Raw genomic sequence first — 19,564 nt, forward strand, 5'->3', positions numbered from 1 at the left:
GACTTCAGTCCTCAGCACTTTGCTAACAATTTTATGAGAAACAGACCAGAAATATGAGGCAAAAATCCAGGCATTCTGTGAAAATATGTACAGTTGACAGATATGGATGTCCATCAGCATATGTCACTTTAATAGAGCTTTGAAACAATGCATTGTCTGTTCCTTCTGTTTACTACTACTAGAGTGCTGTTCATACTTATATGAATTCTTTGTCTGCCAGCAAATACATAAGATTTTTGCTTGTCTTTTTACACAGTAAAATGTTAAGTGCGGGTCTCGCTGCCCTCCTTCAGGCACATTTTCAATAACAAAGAACATGGCTACCTATAATGTGCCATTTTACCCCAGTTGGTGAAGTTTGAGACACTACTTGATTTCATTTTCTGTGCCATTTCATTTTCTTCATCAGCACATTGGCATAGTTTATGCGGGATGTTGAGTTGCAAATGTCAGACTTTACGTTAGATCTTTGCTTTCTGTAGATTGAAGAGTTTTGAATTCTCTTTGCCCCAGTTTAGTGGAATCTTTTTCCTTGAAGGAAGCCTCACACTAGACAGTCAACCACCCTTTTGACATCATTAGGGAGCAGGATCAATGTTTTGTTTTTAAGCAGCTTTCATGTTGCATAAAAAAAGGAAATAACCAGAAAAATGAAAATACACACCAATGAAGCAAAAGTTATCATGTTCCTTTTATCCAATTTGAAAAGTTTTTATGTAGGGAACTCAAGTTGTTGGAAAGTGTTTAAAAATTGTCAGCATGAGAGATAAGGAGTCCATTTTGCTTGCCATCTTCATTAGTCTAGCAGGCGATGGGGAGGATGCAGCTTTAGGTACTTTTCCACAGATATTAAGCATGCTTTCTTTGACCTTATTTTACTAGCAAAGCATACAAAGTCACTTGGTAGAGTCGTTTCTGCATTTTCAACTCACATTTTGCATGTAGAGAGACCTGATATAATCATTACAAGATAGTCCTGTTTCCTTTAAAAAAAAAAAAAAGACAGGATAATGTCCATGGGGAGGCTGTTGTCCCGGTGTTGAGGACAGATGACTCAGAAGCAGTTTAATTCACTTTGAGGAGCCTTCAAGTGGCTTTAGGGGGTCTGTATGAGAATGCCGAAGACACTAAACATCGAACGGCCTAAAGGCAGAAAATGCCGGACCCTGAAGTCGCATTTGTGGGGGGCTGTGCCCCCCACACCCCTTGCTAATTTATATATACCAACTCTGAGATCGCACTACATGAGGAAAGGGCAAATATTCCGATCTTCACTGTACTGTGATCTCATAAAAAGCACAGTTGAACGGCATTTCCGACATTAAGGCTGTTCAATGCTTAGCCTAATCGGTAATAGGAACCTGTCTTTAGGAAGCTAAGAGGTGTCCAGTTTTTCTTAGCCTTTAGTTATTGCATGACTTAACCACCATGCATGCATGTGTCTTTTATAGTACATGACTACCTTGTGGAAACACACACCCCGCATCTTTAACTTCTTAAATTTTGCTTCTTTCCATTTACTTTGTTCCTTTTGTATTTTCACCTAAACTGTTCTCCACTTCAGTCCCATCCTCATCTATTGTAAAACAGAAAAGAAACTAGCGTAAGAAAAACAATGAAGGGATATTCCGATAGCATAAATATGCTATCATACAAGTCACAATATTCCAAAAACAACCACCTCAATGGTATATGTAATCCAAATAGTAAACCGGAATGTTAGAGAAAATCCACATACACGAAATAAACGTTGTAAATTTATTGAGTGCACTTCAGGTAAGCGCTTTCGAAATAATCTTCATCAGACCTGATTTACATAAATAATTAGGTTACTTATAAACTAAAAATGGCGCGAAAAATACGCCATTCAAAACCAAATACATAATTAAACCAATTACTAGCCTATATTAAATAGCTAAACCTAATACCAATACATACAATACAAATGTTATTCTAACTATCCTAAACCAATAATATATATCTATGTATACAATTTATAAGGCATATTGTCATACATTTATATTAACAAATATGCCATCAACAAACATCATAATACATAAGTATAAAAACCACATATAATGGAAAAAAAAATATATATATATATATATACATATCAAAAATTCATACTCCATCATAACATGAAAATTACTTATGTATATATATATATATATATATATATATATATATATATATATATATATATATATATACACTGTATGTATGAAAAAGAATTTTAAAATTTGTAAAAAAATTTTAAAAATATATGTATATATTTTAAAAACACATTTTTTAAGAAATATAAAAGTTTTTGGAAGGTATTAATACCCAATAAACACATAATTATCTACAAATGTAGACTTATACAACAACAAACCATTTAAATTTTCAATTTTCTCATTTTTAAAAATGGTTTGATGGGTACCTTTCCGTTTAAGCCTGGAAATTTATCTGCTCTCAATTTTATAATCCAGCTTGATTCCTTTGATTCAGTAAATGTATTAACATCCCCACCTCTGATCGTGGTATGTATTTTCTCCAAAATCCTAAATTTAAAAGAATGTTCCTGTCCACTATCTCTAACATGTTTTGCTAATGCATTAGTAGGGGTACCTTTTCTAATATGATATATATGTTCCCGCATTCTGTCTCTAAGGCATCTGTTAGTCTTACCAACATAGAATGCGGGACATATGTTACACACAGCTAGATAGACTACATTATGAGACATACAGTTTCCACTGGCATATGCTACAAAACTCCCCATACCAGATGGATGTATAAATATTTCTTCCACGTCTATAAATGAACAAAAATTACATGAATTACAGGGAGAAGTAACACATGTTTGTTCAGATAAACCAGTAGTATTATTTCTAGAATGGCATAAAAGCCTTTTAAGATTCATCTTATTTTTATAAACGAACTTCGGACTATCCCCCAGAAGTGATCTAATTCTGGGGTCTACTGACAAAATATGCCAATGCTTTCTAATAACATCTTTAATATCACCTACGTCACGTGTATAAAACATGGGGTAAACTACCTTACTTGTATTAAATTCTATATTCTGTTGTCTCATTTGTGCTGAACCAGCATTAGAGAAATAAGGAATAGCTACCTCATCTCTTAAATATTCTAGATTTCCCATTCCATCTTCAAGATCGAATTCTCCATATCCACGTTCCTTAAACCTATTTTTAAGTTCAGTCAAACCTATTTCAAAATCTAAATTAACCGGGGTGTATCTAGACAAGCGCATAGTTTGTCCGCGGACAATATTCTTATAAATGTACCCCGGATGCATACTATTGCGATGAAGCAACATATTTTTTTGACAAGGTTTTCTATATAAACCTGTATTAACCATGCCATTTCCTAATTTCTCTACATATATATCTAGGAAGGGGATCTTTTCTTCCGACCAATCTACAGTAAACTTAAGAAAATTAGTAGTAGAATTTATTTCTCTAACAAAATCACTCAATTCTGCCAGGGTACCATACCACAGAAAAAACAGATAGTCTACAAAACGTCTGTAAAAGGGAACTGACTTAACATAGTAGTTCATTTTAAACATGTATCTGTATTCCCACTCGGCCATCACAAGGTTGGCGTAGCTATTGGCACAAGATGTGCCCATAGCTACGCCATCCCTCTGCAAAAATATCTGTTCATCAAAACAGAACACATTACATTCTAAGATTACTTCTAAAAAACATGTAATAATTTCAATGTCTGCTATAGTAAGAGTTGTAGTTCTTTTTAAATAACTACTAACCATTTCTACACCAATTAAGTTGGGTATAACCGTAAACAAGGAACTGGAGTTTGTGGAGAGAGATCTGTCTTTTATTTATTGTTTGCAATTTGATGACCAGGTAGGTGGACTGGTACAAAGTTCATTTTCAGCCACAGAATAGACTGAATTTGCAAATATAGGGACTATATATATATATATATATATATATATATGTGTGTATGTATGTATATATCTATATATATATCTATATATCAGACGTGGAGGTGCAGCACCCCATATGGGTGGAGTGCAGGAGAGATTACCCTCCAGAAAAAGCAGTTCTAAAGGAAAACCATGATTGTCAGCATTCACTGTTCTGCACTTTCACTTATTTAAAAAAATAATTAAATAATTCTTGCACTAGCAGTTATGGGTTTCTGAACTTTCTTCACTTCCTTGTGATTTTTTTTAGGACTGGATTGCTGCTCTCAGGAGTGATGGTCAGGAATTTTGACCTGGGTCCAGATTGGGTGTTTTTTTTTTTGCAGAAAATAGTTGTAGTTTTCGGTGGTTTTAATTGCCAGGTTGATGTCACATTTGCTGTCAAAGTCCTGTCGTTCTGCTTCCCAGCAGTTAAATATATACTGAAACTGGTGGTTTTATGGCAATTAAGATAAAATTAGTACTGTGAAAAGATCAGATCTCAGTTGTAGTGTCTGTGTGTCCACCAAGCTTAATGTATGATTGCCTGTTTCCTGCATACCTTCTCAGCTTTTCCTGCACAGTCAGCTGCCAGTGCTGTGCTTTCAGGACAGGGGGATAGAACACAAACTAGATATTGGGCAGAACAGGCATCGAGCAGGGGGAGAGAGCAGAAGCAGCAATGTAAAGCCAAGATCAGTAGCTGCCATTTCATGGCTTCAGTATGAAACGCGTAAAGGGCAGACCAGTACAGTACAACTGCATTTATATCAAACTTGGTGTCTACGGAAAGCCTAAGTGGCAATTCGTTTATACCACATTGTTACATGTTACTGGTTGCTGAAATTTAAGAAAATGCAAGGTTTGGCAATTAGCACAGAGGGCTAAAGGTCTGACCTAAATGAGCTGATTCTGTTGCCAAAGGTATGTGGTTTGAATGCTTTCCACCTTCATTTGCGTAATGTGGGACCATGAACAGGTCACTTAACTAGACCATGCTTTGTGGCATTTAGGAAGATTAAATTAATTGTTTCCAGGGCTAGTTATGAACCTGTGTAAACCCAACATAAAACTGACAACAGCACAGAGAAGCTGCAGTTGCCAGTTCTTTTGTATGGGGCAGCATCAGTCCGTTAGCTCACCTTTAACTCCTGGAGAAAACCGTGCGTCTCACAGTTGCAGACCATTTAACTCCTGGAGAAAACAGTGCATCTCACAGTTGCAGACCATTTATCGCCCGGAGAAAACCGTGCGTCTCACAGTTGCAGAAGAATTAGCAGTACCTATATCTTGGCACAAAGGATAAACAGCATCACAGGAGATTCAGTTTCACTGGTTTCCAGCACCTCTATACTAGCCAGCTACTGCATCCTGTTACACATTTCTTTTGGGTGCTTAATCTGTGATCGCAGTTAGAGAAAGAAAACCAATACACACCAAGAATGCAACTATGGAGCTCCGTTTTAAACTCTGAGAGTCCGTGATGACTACATTGTTAAGCTGTGTTTAAAATATTTTGCTTCCCGTTTAAGTCATCAGATGCTACAGTTGTTAGAGGATCACCAGTAGAGAAAATATAAAGAAAAGTATGCTTTGCAGTGGCATTATACTGTGTCTAACTTGTTGCCATCATACCTCTCAACTGTACAGATTTTTGCAAAAATATCCAAATTTTGCTTCATATTTTTGGTCTGTTCCTCAAGAATATTGTTTTTTGTTTTTTGACAAATCGCTGGGATGATCTAAGTATTAAAATCACTAAATAATGACGTACGTTTGAGTTTCAGAATTCATATCCTTCAAAAAATACATCCTAACACAAATTCTGTTATTCTAGCAACTTTCTAAGTTTATAAGAGCAGTATTTAAAATGTGTCTCTGTTTTGGGGCAAAATCAGTTTTATTGCTTTACAGTCTTATTGTGCTTTAGGATCCTGGTAATTAGGAGAAAAAATACGTAGATCAATGCTATTCTGAAGACATTCACCTCATGTTTGGCCTTTGCATTGCTCTGTCTAATATGGGTATGCTCAGTCCTGAACTGTGACACAATTAATTGCTTGCTTTCTTTAATTTCTCCAAGTCTTTTGGGTTTCTAACACCATGATGGGAATGGACCCCATTCCTAAGTCAAATTCCCTTAAAGCACATGAAATTAGTATTGTTTAAACACCTTCAGTAAGGTGTTATTGGTGTTGCCAGAGAGTAATGTTGAATCTAGATAGAAACAGCAGAGGATGTAGGCAGCTTATTTAACTGTAACTTGACCGGATTGTTTGTCATCTTTAGCATAAGTCCACCTCAAGGACGACAATTGCTTTAGTTCGCTTATATTATTCCTGCCTTGTTTGGTTTGTTTTTTTTTTTGCTTATCACTGTTGCAGTCATAACTTATGGGGATCTGTGCTGCTGGCTGATTCTGATATCCAGTGCGACTGTTATAGCTGAAAACTATTCCCTTTATGTTTGGGATGACATTATGTAACTTTAGGCATCTTAACTTGGTGCATAAGTGATATCCACAAGCACCATATTCAGTTATTTCTTGCTGCTTACATGTTCACTACAAGAGGGTGCATCACAGGTGTAGGTCTAGGCCTAAAACTGAAGGACATTGACAGATAAGTAGCCTTTTGGGTAACCCTTTTCATTCCATCTTTGCAGTTAACTGTTTGGGAATTGACAGCCAGAAAATGGACTGCCAATCACAGGTGGTGTGGGATATCTCATATGCTTGTAAGTGCCAAATACCACTTAAAGCCATGTATGTGCAGTGCATTTCCTGCACTTGGTCCTGAGCCTAAAGTGGCTAGTTGCAGTATCTGTTGGAGATTTCATAAGAAGACTTTGAAGAAAAGCCACAAAGCCCTGCAGGCTTTAAGGGCCAAGCAGAGACTTGCAGCTCTATTAAAATCATCTGCCATGTCTGCAGATGCGCAGCCGTAGGGCGCCATTGATTTCCATCCCAAAAAGAGAGGGCTAATTCTCAAGTAGAAACCAGTGGTGACTGTACCAATCTCCTCCCATCCTCACCAAAATGTCCACTGTTCATTATCCTGGGATTGACAGCTGGCTTCGTATCAAAAGTGGTCAAGCATGGCTTACAGACTTCACATCTGTCTGTATCAAAAGGCCAGGAGCACCTAATGTAGCCTCTTTTAACAGAAATACTACTCTCATCAAGCATTTTTTTTTTTTAACTACAGGCTGTTCCTTGTTCCAAAAAAGAAATGTCATACAGACTCATTCTGGGCTTAATAAGGCTAAATGGGTTCTTAAAAAAAATCCCATCTTCAGGTTATTGACCATACAGAAGCTCTTGCCCCTCCTGGACACTCATGATGTACTGATGATATTCGATTTCAAGGAAGCCTAACCTCCACATTCCTATTTTCAAAGTGCATTGACAGTACCTTAGGATTGTAGTGGGGGGCATCTCTACCAGTTTACCTGTTTGCCCTTTGGTTTGGCTGCTACACCTAGAGATTTTGCAGAATGCCTGACACCTGTCATAGCTCACTCCAGGATCAAGAGCATCCAAGTATATCCTTGCCTAGATAACTGCCTGATTCAGGTACAATCTCAGGAAGGGATGCAGAGGTTGCTAGACTGACTCAGCAGGTTAAGTTTCTGCTTGATTGAACAGAAGTCTGATTTATGCCCAGATAAAACTGTGATCTTTCTGGGTGCCCTCTTGGACACCATGTTGGCTAAAGCTTACCTACCACAGGGTGAGTGTTTCTTCCCTCTCCTTTCTTTCTATATATACACTAGTTGAACCACTTGGGACCAGCAGTTTCACTCCCTAGAGCACACCTGTCCCGGTCATACCTTGTGTAAAGATGAGAGCAAGAAAAGTGCATACAAAAACAAGAGAACATGGGTATGCCATTCAGAGCGTCTCTGCCAAACCAGACCTTGACCCTACAGATGGTTAGACATAACATGGGATGCTCTTATACCTTGGGCTTCGGAGCAGGGCACTTGGAATCTACACATAAAAACAACTGAAAGTAGACCATGGAAACAATTTTTTTGAAAGCAGCTGGTGTACCATCCTAGGAGAAGCCTACAGGAGATCAAGTAAGCAAGACCTCAGCGGATCCACACAAATAGACAGGGATACATTTTTAGTCCTGATTAACAGTCCGGTTATACAACAGATGGACCTCTCTGCTTCTGCGAGCAGCTGATTAAGAAAATTTTTCAGAGCTTCAAGCAAACTTGCGTGGAGAATAGATGTCTTTTCTCTTGATTGATTGGGTCTGTTTCTCCATGCGTTCCCTCCTATACCCTACTCCTTAGGGTGGTTCAGAATTTGAAGGAGAGGCCAGAAGTGATCCCAGTTGTCTCATTTTGGCTCAAGCATCATTGCTTTTCCCAGCTACCTCAGGTAGGGGACAAATCTCAGCTGCTGTTGCAGCATGTGAACTTCCTGATGGGAGTGCAGGGTCCTAGTACACCCTTGAGTCTCCACACTTCTGTGAAGTTGCATGTCTGCTTTTTTTTGCCTGCTTGCCTGTATATCCCCCCTCCACTGATGTCCAGGCCCCCAGTGAAGTAATTCCCAAAGGATAACCAGCCTCTGAGCCCTCACTGAAGGAAAATGGTCCAGGCTTGAAGCCAGAATTGTGTTTGAGAAACTGACCCTGTTATCTTTTGAACCAGCAACTTCTGCACCTCTAAAATTTCTCTGTTTAGAAACAATTTTCTTGATAGCTATTTTGTCTGCTAGGAAAGTCTGTGAGCTGCTGGCAGTCATGGGATTAGAGCCTTTGTTGCTGTTACATAAAGACAGGATAATCTTGTGCAATGACCCCTCCCTTATTCAAAAGTCATTATAGAGATACATGCTTGAAAACAAGCCAGGATTGCCTATGACAAAATTAAGTTGACAGCACACTGCATTCACTTTTGTTATAACAAGCATGGCCGAGTCCTGCAGGAAGAAGTCAACCCACATTCATCAAGGGATGCTGCATCTGTCACTGCCTTCCTGAAAGAAGTTAATGCTTTGGAAATTCTAATGGCAGCACCTTGGCCCTCCGTTTACACCTCAATATTCTACTGGATGGATGTGGTAGGGGCAAGAGCTTGATGTGAGACCTCTGTCATGGAGGGCATCTTCCCAGTCTCATTCTAATAAACAAGTTAGGTTGGACTACTTTACTTTTGAGAGTCATCCTTATATGTTATGACTGCAGCAGTAACCCACAACGGACATGGTACACTTGCATAGACAGCTTACTGTATGTAATCTGCTTGAGTGTGGGTATTTTTGCATTCCTGTTTCCCTCTCGCTAACCTTTTTAGTGAAGTGGAACCATGAGTGCCTGAGGTGGGTATCCATTTACCCTCTCCTCTTTCATGCCTATAACCTTGCTGCTCTCCACCTCTTGCTCAGGTTCCATAAGGAGGGCTTGAATTCTCAGTGTCAAATACTGCACGAAAGAGCCAGTGATGGAAGAGGTAAATGACACTTGTATACCAGTTACATGACATCTGAGGAAGGTAACAGCCTGTCCATGGGTGAAGAGTGCTCAGCTCTGAACGTAACAACGGACCTTGTACTCGGCCAGTGTTAAAGATTCCTGTAAGTTATAACTGCAACCTTGACTGTACTTGAATGTATACAGTTATGATAAAATGCCTTCACAACTGTAATTTCTTTATATCACCTAGTGCTGTAGTGGGTCCGTTTACATGACCTGTATTGCTTATCATTCATCTTGATACTTTGCAAACTCCTTGATAGCTGTGTACAGTAAACCGAAAACACTTGTTCCTCATCATTGCTTATGCATCTGTCATTGAATTGGGTATCACTGAAGTACATGTTAGGAACCTCACTAGATGGTGCTCTGAGTCGTGGGTAGTTTTCCTTTTTACAAAGTTATTTAAAGTAGAATTTTGTGACATTAATGCATTAGTACATGACTGGTAAAACTGATTTTTACTGCCCCTTGAGAAGGTGTCAAAGGCTTTGCAAAAGTTTGCCAGCAGTGTTCATCTGTCGGAGTGTTTCTGGATTATTTTTCAGGATACTGTTTTGAGCATTCTTTTTTTTTCTCTTCACATAGTATAGAACAGTGATGTTATTGGAGTTGAACATTTGAAGCTTTATTTATAAATGCAGCTTAATTTAAATATATGTTGAATATTTTCTTGTATACTGTGTTTATTTAGCAAAAAAAGGCAGCTACCCATAGATGGTGTTGTTTGCCCATCTTTGGTATCCCATTTTATTGATTTCTTTGAGTAAACATAGCCCCCATACAGTGACAGACTCCTTATTTTTGTATTTTCTAATGAGAACTTTGGAGCTTTAACCCCCCATAAACTGAATTGGCCTGAGTATCCAGTTTCGTCAGTCCCGGCACTAGCAGTTTTCACTTCAAGCCGAGCTGTTTGAAGTCATTGGTTAAAGCAGCATTTTTGGTTGGCTGTTTTAGAATTGTACAGAAGTGTAGTTAATATAAATAATACATAATATTAAAGCTACGCCTTTGTAAAATTAATGTATATTCTGGAAATATATTGTTTTTTATGTCTTTTTCAGTATTACTTGTAAAAAAAAAGAAAGAAAACAAAACAAAGCCCTGTCCTTAACGTAAATAAGTTCTTTAGGACTGTTCATGGAAACTGTCTAAGACAGTAAAATGTTTTGCTCATCTGTAAATATTCTGTACATGCCATACTTTTCCACACTTGTACCAGTGGACTTTCCCAAAAGGTGAATATTATCACAAACCAGTAACCATCTGTCATATAAGGAACAGAATGAGATGTCGAATGTGATAAGCTGATTAAAAAAGACTGAAAACAAGATGTACATATGTAATTTTGATACCTTGAATTGATTAAAGTATTCTGATACTCATTTTAATATAACTTAGTCTTCAACTCTTAATAAAAGAAAAAAAGTGCCTCGGTTGTGTTTTCTTATGTAGTTAATTAAAATGAAGCATGCCACCTGAGTATTTTGTGCACATAATGAGCTATTTAAGACCTTGTATGGTTATGATACTAGGACATTGGTAGATGAGAAGTTGGTAAAATTACTTGGAACAAACTTACTTCAGCACGATACAGATATATCACAGAACATCAAATCTATTAAAGTCTGATGTATGACGTGAGCAGTTGATTTAGGGCAGGATTGGAAGCTCACTACTTTTGCTGGTTTTGCTGTAGCATTGGCAGTGGTCTGATTTGCTGGCTGTAGTTTAGCTCCAGTTTTACTGCAAAGAGCAAATAAAATCCCCCCCCACCCCCAAAACAAGCTGTTGGCTACCATCCAGCTTCCTCTTCACCTCTGTAGGTGAATGACTTTGGAACCATGAAAAGTATTCTAAACTAGTATTATGTTAGTGTTAGACTGATGATGTTCTAACATGATTAAAGCTTTACAGTCTGTTGTGAAACTGAAAAGTGAATGTACCTTAGGACTGAAATGTTTAAGAATTGATTTTGCGTAATCACATTCCAAAACAGTCGAGTAGAGCATATCGTATTTCAAGGGTTCAGCTGTAGTGGATATAGTACTTGACTGCTTCCATTTTGTGACTTTGCTCTGCTTTTGTAAAACTCCCAGCTCCCCTGTACTTGGGGCTTGTTTATCCAAGTACAGGGGAGCTGTGAGTTTTAAAAAGCTAGAAGAATTTGAAATTGTTTGGCATACTCAGTCACACAAACACACACACACAGTGGATATAAAACGTTTACACAACCCTTGTTAAAATGCCAGGTTTTTGTGATACAAAAACATGAGACCACAAAAAATCATTTCAAAACTTTTCCCACCTTTATTGTAACCTATAACCTGTACAATTCAATTAAAAAACAAATTTGTTAGGGGAAAAAAATAAAAAAATAAAATCAGTACAATAAGCTGGTTGCACAAGTGTGCACACCCGTAAACTAATACTTTGTTGGAGCACCTTTTGATTTAATTACAGCATTCAGTCTTCTTGGGTACACACCTGCCATCAATTAAAGAAACTCTGATTAACCTCAAAGTTCACCTCTCCTAGTAGGATTTCCCTGCCATTTACTCAGTTGCCTGCTACAGCAAAAGCCATGGTTCGCAGACAGCTTACAAAGCATCAGAGGGATCTCAGTGTTGAAAGGTATCAGTCAGGAGAAGGGTACAAAAAATTTCCACAGCATTGGATATACTATGGACCTCGGTGAAGACGGTCATCAAAAAGTGGAGAAAATATGGCACAGCAATGACGTTGCAAAGAACTGGACGTCCCTCCAAAATTGATGAAAAGACGAGACGAAAACTGGTCAGGAAGGCTGCCAAGAGACCTACAGCAACACTGAATGAGCTGCAGAAATTTCTGGCAAGTACAGGTGGTGTACTACATGTGACAATCTCTCATATTCTCCATATGTCTGCACTATGGGGGAGGGTTGCAAGATGGAAGCCTTTTCTTACACAGAAAAACATCCAGGCCCAGCTAAAATTTGCAAAATAGTACATAGTCTCCCAAAAGCATGTGGGAAAATGTGTTGTGGTCTGATGAGACCAAGGTTGAACTTTCTGGCCACAATTCCAAAAGGTACGTTTGGCACAAAAACAACACTTCACATCACCAAAGGAACACCATCACCACGGTGAAGAATGGTGGTGGCAGTATCATGCATTGGGGTTGCTTTTCTTCAACTGGAATTGGGGCTTTAGTCAAGGTGGAGGGAATTATGAACAGTTCCAAATACCAGTCACTTTTGGCCCAAAACCTTCAGGCTTCTGCTAGGAAGATGAAGAGGAATTTCACCTTTCAACACAACAATGACCCCAAGCATACATCCAAATCAACAAAAGAATGGCTTCAGCAGAAGAAAATTAAAGTGTTGGAATGGCCCAGCCAGAGTCCAGTCTGAAATATAATAGAAAATCTGTGGGGGGGACTGGAAGAGGGCTGTGCTCAAGAGATGCCCTCACAATCTTACAGATTTGGAGCGCTTTTGCAAGGAAGAGTGGGCAAATATTGCCAAGTCAAGATGCGCCATACTGATAGACTCCTACCCAAGAAGACTGAATGCTTCAATTAAATCAAAAGGTGCTTCAACAAAATATTAGTTTAAGGGTGTGCACACTTATGCAGCCAGCTTATTGTACATTTTTTATATTTTTCCCCTAACAGATTTGTTTTTCAATGGAATTGTACAGGTTATAGCTTACATTGAAGGTGGGAAAAGTTTTGAAATGATTTATTGTGGTGGTCTAGCACAAAAACCTGACATTTTAACAGGGGTGTGTAAACTTTTTATATTCACTGTATGTATGCGTATATCTATATATCTATATATCTATATATATATATATATATATATATATATATATATATATATATACGCACACACACCATGCAGTGAAGCAGTTACTCTTCCTTTTAGTGGCTGTAATTTTTTTTCTTTTTCGTACTTTTGATTTTTATTTCAGAAAGTATTCTTAATCTAACCCTGCAAAGCAATACGACTGTGGCAAATAACCTGTAAAGACTTTCATCAAAAGTGTACGGCGAATGCAGCAGTGGCACTTCTGGATTCCAATTAACGTCCTTGGAGCTGACCATTTTTGCTCTTCACTGAAGAGCTGAGGGTGGCTGAGGTGGGGAATAGACTTTTTCTTTTCTTTTCTTCACTGTAAGTGAAAAGCTGAGTCAGTGAAGTGCCAGATTAGGTACTGTCCTCTGGCAATAGATTTCATCCAAAATGCTTTTTATCCTGGGGCCTGACACCGTTTTGATCTTTGTCAGCAGTGTAAAACGTTTAAATAGATCGCAAAAAGTAAAAGACAAAAAAAAGTGTGGTTCATTAACTGTTTTCATTCACAGCTGGTCTGCACATGTGTACTACCCACTTCCTTCTTACAGGGAAGAAGTCCATCTTTGTATTTTTTGGCAGGCTTGTACTGACAAAGAGGTATAAAATCACACTGAAATATGCAGTACATCAATATTAACCAACTTATAGAGGTTGGTCACCCGTAGGCTAGAGAAGATGAGCCAGAAAAATCATTGCCACTTTGGTGGACAAGGCGTAGACTGACATGGGTTCAAGTTTAGAATGGATCAGCCTGAGTAGTACAATGAGTTAATCTCTTCATCTGAAGAGGAAGAATATTTTTTTAGTATTCAGTCTTCTCCCACAGCATGCTAGATATAATGGGACTTTGGGCATTACTTGTAAAATCTATGAGTGGTCAGTATCTAAAATAAAAACCTCTCACAGAAGTGCTTAACATTTTAGAGTCATGGGAGGAGATTAGCAAATTCTAGATATCTTATAATTGGCCAGCAGCTCAAATACCTTTTATTAAGGAAAAACCTTTTGTGTGTTATAACTTGAAATTAAAACCTTGAACCTTTGATTGTACTTAATCTGAGGAGCATGGTGTACGCACAATCCTTCAAGGTTTCTTGGAATTCACTAGAATAAGATTTTAGGCATATGTGGAAAGGAATGTAGCACCTTAGAATTAAGAATTCAGAATTATGCCTTAGAACAGATCAAAAATGTTATCTGATTTCAAGACTGAAAAAAGTTAACTGCCAATATAAAACAGCTGTCTGATTTGGTGTAGTGGTGTGTTGCTGTGACTCTAGTTCAGAAGGCCCTGGGTTCAATACTGGTAGCTTTATCCCTCCTATGATACTATAACAGAGCACCTCACTGACCGTCTTCAAGCACAACCTTGATGAGTGGATGGGAATCCACAAATTTGTCCCAGGGGTTCCACCTGTGTCCCTCAGTGACAGGGGTGACAGGTGCTGACTGAAGTTTTTTTGGGGGACTAAACTCTTGGCTAGGCTTGGAAAGGGCCCCAAGGCCATTAGCCTAATAACCTCCTATGGATCTATTGGCCTTCAAGCATTTAAATGTACTTGGTTTAAGCTCATGACTGCTGCTGTCCTGTGAACATGAGGTAGACTTGCTCTTGAAAATCTCCTTAAGGAAAGTAAGTTATATGGTTTAGACACCTCATTACAAGTTTTCATTTTGGCTCACCAGAAACAGATCTGTTAAAATTCTTGGAGTTGAGGATCCAACTGAGAGTCCCACATCAAGAAAATTATTTTTCATTTTTTCTGTCTTTTCATTGAAACCATCCTTATTCCCTCCCCAAAAAAATCCCGTCAGAAACAATGTCCAGCAGATGACTTCCTTTATCTCGACATTGTAAATCTAACATGCAAACAAGATGTCTTACAGAATACAGGTAAGCATCTCTTTTCTTAATGGTGGCATTTTGCCTGTGCTGTACAATTAGCCTCGTATACATTTTTTCTTAAAATTATTGGCTGTATGCTTATGTTGGTATTGCCTACTATATAGCTGGATTGCTAACTAAAATTGTGTTGCTAACCTCTTTATCTGAAAGTCAAGAATGAAAAGTGAACATTGCTTGTTTTCATTTGAAATAGTTTTACATTCTTTGAGCCTGTGTCTGTTCTTTTAACACTAAGTGATGGGCTAATGTAGGAATGTCTGTATTTGTTTTACATGAAAGGGGAATCTGTTCCAGAGTAGTGGTAACGTCTGAGCTGAGAGATGTAATGCACTTCTCTCTCCAAACCGTTCTGTTTGTTACAGAAAAGTCTTGGGTCCCTGAATGTGTATATATACACATTCCAGGGACCTAGGAAAGATAATAGAATGGGATGAGGCCAAGAAGGCATATGGATTGTAGGCTAGAGACTAGTTTCCTAGCAGGGATTGATAATCAGAGTATAGGCAAAGCGAAAGGGAATCTTAAGTGAAAGACCTACTCTGGTGAAGTTTTTAGTTGAATCTAGAACAGAAGCTGCTGTGAAAAAGGAGATTATTAGTATGGTATATAAAATATTGCATGACAACTACAAGAATAAGTCACAAGAGGTCAGAAAAGACTAGGAAGAAAGACTGGAAAAGCAATTTTCAAGGGAACAATGGGAGGACATGTGCATGGTTTCAAGTGCACAAAAGATTTATGATTTTTGCTTGGAAGTGTTTGCACTGGTATCTTATACAACAATTTTTTCTTCGGTAGATAGCCAGTGTTGGAGGTGTGATGGGGAAGAAACAGGTAACCGGGATTATATTTTGGGGAGTGTAATGAGCTGGCAGGTTTTAAAAATTCCCTGCAGAATACTCTGTCAGAAATATTGGAGAAGTAAATGCTCTATCTCAGGAAATTGTTCATTTTTGAGCTAGGACACATGATTTGGCAAAATGGTGTTTACCTAACACACACGAGACAGAGTTTGATCTTCACCTTTAAGGGGAAATTGACTATGCTTAAAATTGCCCCCAAAGGCAGCTAGCTTAGTGCCTACCTGTGAACCTATAGGAATTTCCTAGAAATAGAAAGGTCTTGACTTTAATTTGATTAGCTGCCAAAAAAGAATTATTAAAAAATGGAGATCAAAATCTAAACCAACTGGAAATGGGATCCTTAGGAAAGGGAAGGGGCAAATTACATTGAAATAAATGGAATTTGTGGGGACAATACATGCAACAGATGTCTTTAGTGATAATTTAATAAAGGTATTAATTAAAAAAAAAAAAAAAAATATATATATACACACACACACACACACACGCACTGGATATAAAAAGTGTATACACCCCTGTTAAAATGCCAGGTTTTTGTTGTATAAAAAAACAAGACCACAATGCATCATTTCAAAACTTTTCCCACCTTTAATGCGATCTGTAACCTCTACAAGTCAATGGAAAACAAAAATCTGTTAGGGAAAAAATATAAAAAATAAAAAAAAATGTACAATAACCTGGTTGCATAAGTGTGCACACACTTAAACTAATATTTTGTTGAAGCACATTTTGCTTTAATTACAGCATTCAGTCTTCTTGGGTAGGAGTCTGTCAGCATGGCACATCTTGACTTAGCAATATTTGCCCACTCTTCCTTGCAAAAGCTCTCCAAATCTGTCAGATTGCAAGGGCATCTCTTGTGCACAGCCTTCTTCAGGTCACCCCACAGATTTTCTATTGGATTTAGGTGTGGGCTCTGGCTGGGCCATTCCAAAACTTTAAATGTTCTTGTAGTCCTATCTCACCTTCATTCTTATATATGGGTTCGGAGCCGATCCTTGGCTCTGACTTGGCCTATTACAAAGCTCAAAGTCTCTCAGTTGGCTCATGGCTAGGTAGGTATCCCATAGTGCACTAGTACAATCCCCAGATCTCGTTTGACGTGTCTATGACTTCAGAAGTGCTTTTTGCTTGGCCGTGGCTAAGTTCAAAACCTTTTACTAATTATTCGTATTTTTTGATATTTCTTGATATACTTAGCTAGTTATAATCATTATTTAGTGATAGTTATCTTATAGGTAGTGTATAGAAGTGCTTTTGCTATTTACTTAGTTTGAGAACTTGTTGGCCATTGGGCCCTGGTTGTTCTCTGTGTGGTATCCTGTGTGCTAATTTTCCGATAAATTTTATATTCCGTAGGTCCGCATTTTCTGTTAGGACCTTGTTTTCACTTTTTTATAGATTAATAATTGTGTGCAGTGTTTGCCTTTCATACTTTGCCTGCTCCTTAAGATTCTGTTTTCCGGCTTAGCTTCTGCCTTCCAGCTAGGTCTGTTTAAGTTAGAGGATCTAGTTCTTTGCTTTAACTTTAAATCTTTTGTAACAGGGCTAGGCCCGTTTAAGTTAGAGGACCTAGTCCTCATTGTGTTTGGTGTGTATCTGTCTTAGGGCGAGGTCCGTTTAAGTTAGAGGACCTTGTCCTTCTCCTTACTGTTCTTAGAGCCATGTCCAAAGACCATAAACCTTTGGGTTTTAAAAAATGCCTTAAGTGCTCCCAAAAGATGTCGATTACAGATGGTCATAGTAATTGCGTTTATTGTCGTGGAGCCATTCACTTGCAGGAAGCTTGTTTCTTCTGTCACTCATTTAGCTCCAGAGTTCTCCAGGAGTAAGAGAACAAGTTAATTCTGAAAGGTCTCCTCAAGCCTTCTTCAAGGAGGACTTGGCAAGCTCTTCTTCATCTGCAAAGTCTCATTCATCTAGAAAAGAGAAGGTGAAGTCGGCCAAGAGACATTCTCTGGTGCCGACTACTTTGTCGGAACCTCCTCAGAAAACATTGAAACTAGATAAAGCTTCTACCTCCTTGGCTCCACTGTCCTCTGAGCCGGTCGAGGTGGTCGATGTCGACACTGCAGTGTCGACCCCAAGCTTTTCGGAGTTGAAAAATTGTATTGGAGCCGGTCCAGAGATCTTACCCTGTCATCCAGATCCTCCAAGAGCCTGTCAGAAGAAGATGTGGTGAGAGTAGTGCGTAGACTCGAAGTCGTCTGCTTTGCCCAAATCGTTGTTGGCTCCAACCCAGTCTGTTTCGGAGCCAAGTCCATTCCTCCTGTGGTGGTTCCTCCTCCGAGCCAAGTTGGGCCTTCGGAGCTGGAGTTTTCAGTGTCACTTGTTGTGGAACTCGGTTCCAGCTCCCCTTGTGGCCGTCTCAGAGCGAAGTTCCACTCTGACACCTTCACTGCCGTCCGTGGTGTCTAGGAGCCAAAGCTCACCAGTCAGTCCTGACAGGGGCACTTCGACCCGAACCTCTTCGGTGCTGAGTTTCCCTCTCTGTGCATCGGTTAGGGTGAGCTTGGACCCTACATCCATCTCAGAGCTGGTCGCTCTGGAGCTGAGGACTACCTCCGTTTCCTCTGAATCGGGGCTGTCTTCAGAGCCAGAGGGATCTGCATTCGAGATGATGAGGACTGTGCTGTCTCTGTCATCAGCTCCGTGCAAGAGTACTGATACTCTTCCCCCTCAAGCACCGACCTTTGTCTCAGAACCTTCTCTCTCCCTTGGCAGCAGAGACCCGCAGCCTCAGGAGCCCCTGTTGGGAGGCCCCCAGTCTTCCAAGACCTACCCGGAATACCCTTCTGAGGAGCCCCCTTGGAAGAGGACATGCAAAAGGAAGCATGTAGACTCCCCTGATGAGTCTGTCACCTCAGACACTGACCTCGAGGAGTCAGAAGGGTCCCCCAAGTCATCCTCTGATGATGTCTCCTTTGTAGACATTCTAGAGATCCTAAAGAAGAGAGGTGGCTGGCCCACTGTCACTCCTTCTGATGAGGAGTCAGTGTACTTGAAAGCTTTTGTGTCTCATCCTTCAGCCTCTTGGGTGTTTCCACCTTTTAACAAACTGTTGCACCTCGTTAGTCGAAAGGTGTGGGAAACTCCTGATACTGTGGAGCCAGTCCCCAGAAGACCCAACAAATTTCTCTTGGCCCCAAAAGAGGAAGAGTTTTTGTCCAAGGGCGTGCCTGTAGATGCCATGGTGATGGTGGCGGCCACTAAGAAGGAGCTAGTGGAGACTTCATCTGTCCATCCACCGAACAAGGAGTCTTGAACGATGGATAGATATGGGAAGCGTATCTTCTCTTCAGCGGCTTTTACCCTCCAATCGCTGAACTCTCTCACACATTTTACTAAGTTTCAGAGCGATCCCCTCAAGGAGTTAGGAGATACTCTTCAAGGTACATCTACTGAAGGATTCCTTGAGAAGTTGACTGCTCAGTTGTCCACCTTAAATTCCATCGTGAACTCCTCCATGAGGCTGATCCCCTGTGCAGCCGACAGAGCGAGCAAGGCAGCAGGTTCGGG

This window comes from Protopterus annectens, chromosome 5.part1 (genome assembly GCF_019279795.1).
Source record: "Protopterus annectens isolate FY-2018-M chromosome 5.part1, PAN1.0, whole genome shotgun sequence".
NCBI lineage: Eukaryota > Metazoa > Chordata > Ceratodontiformes > Protopteridae > Protopterus > Protopterus annectens.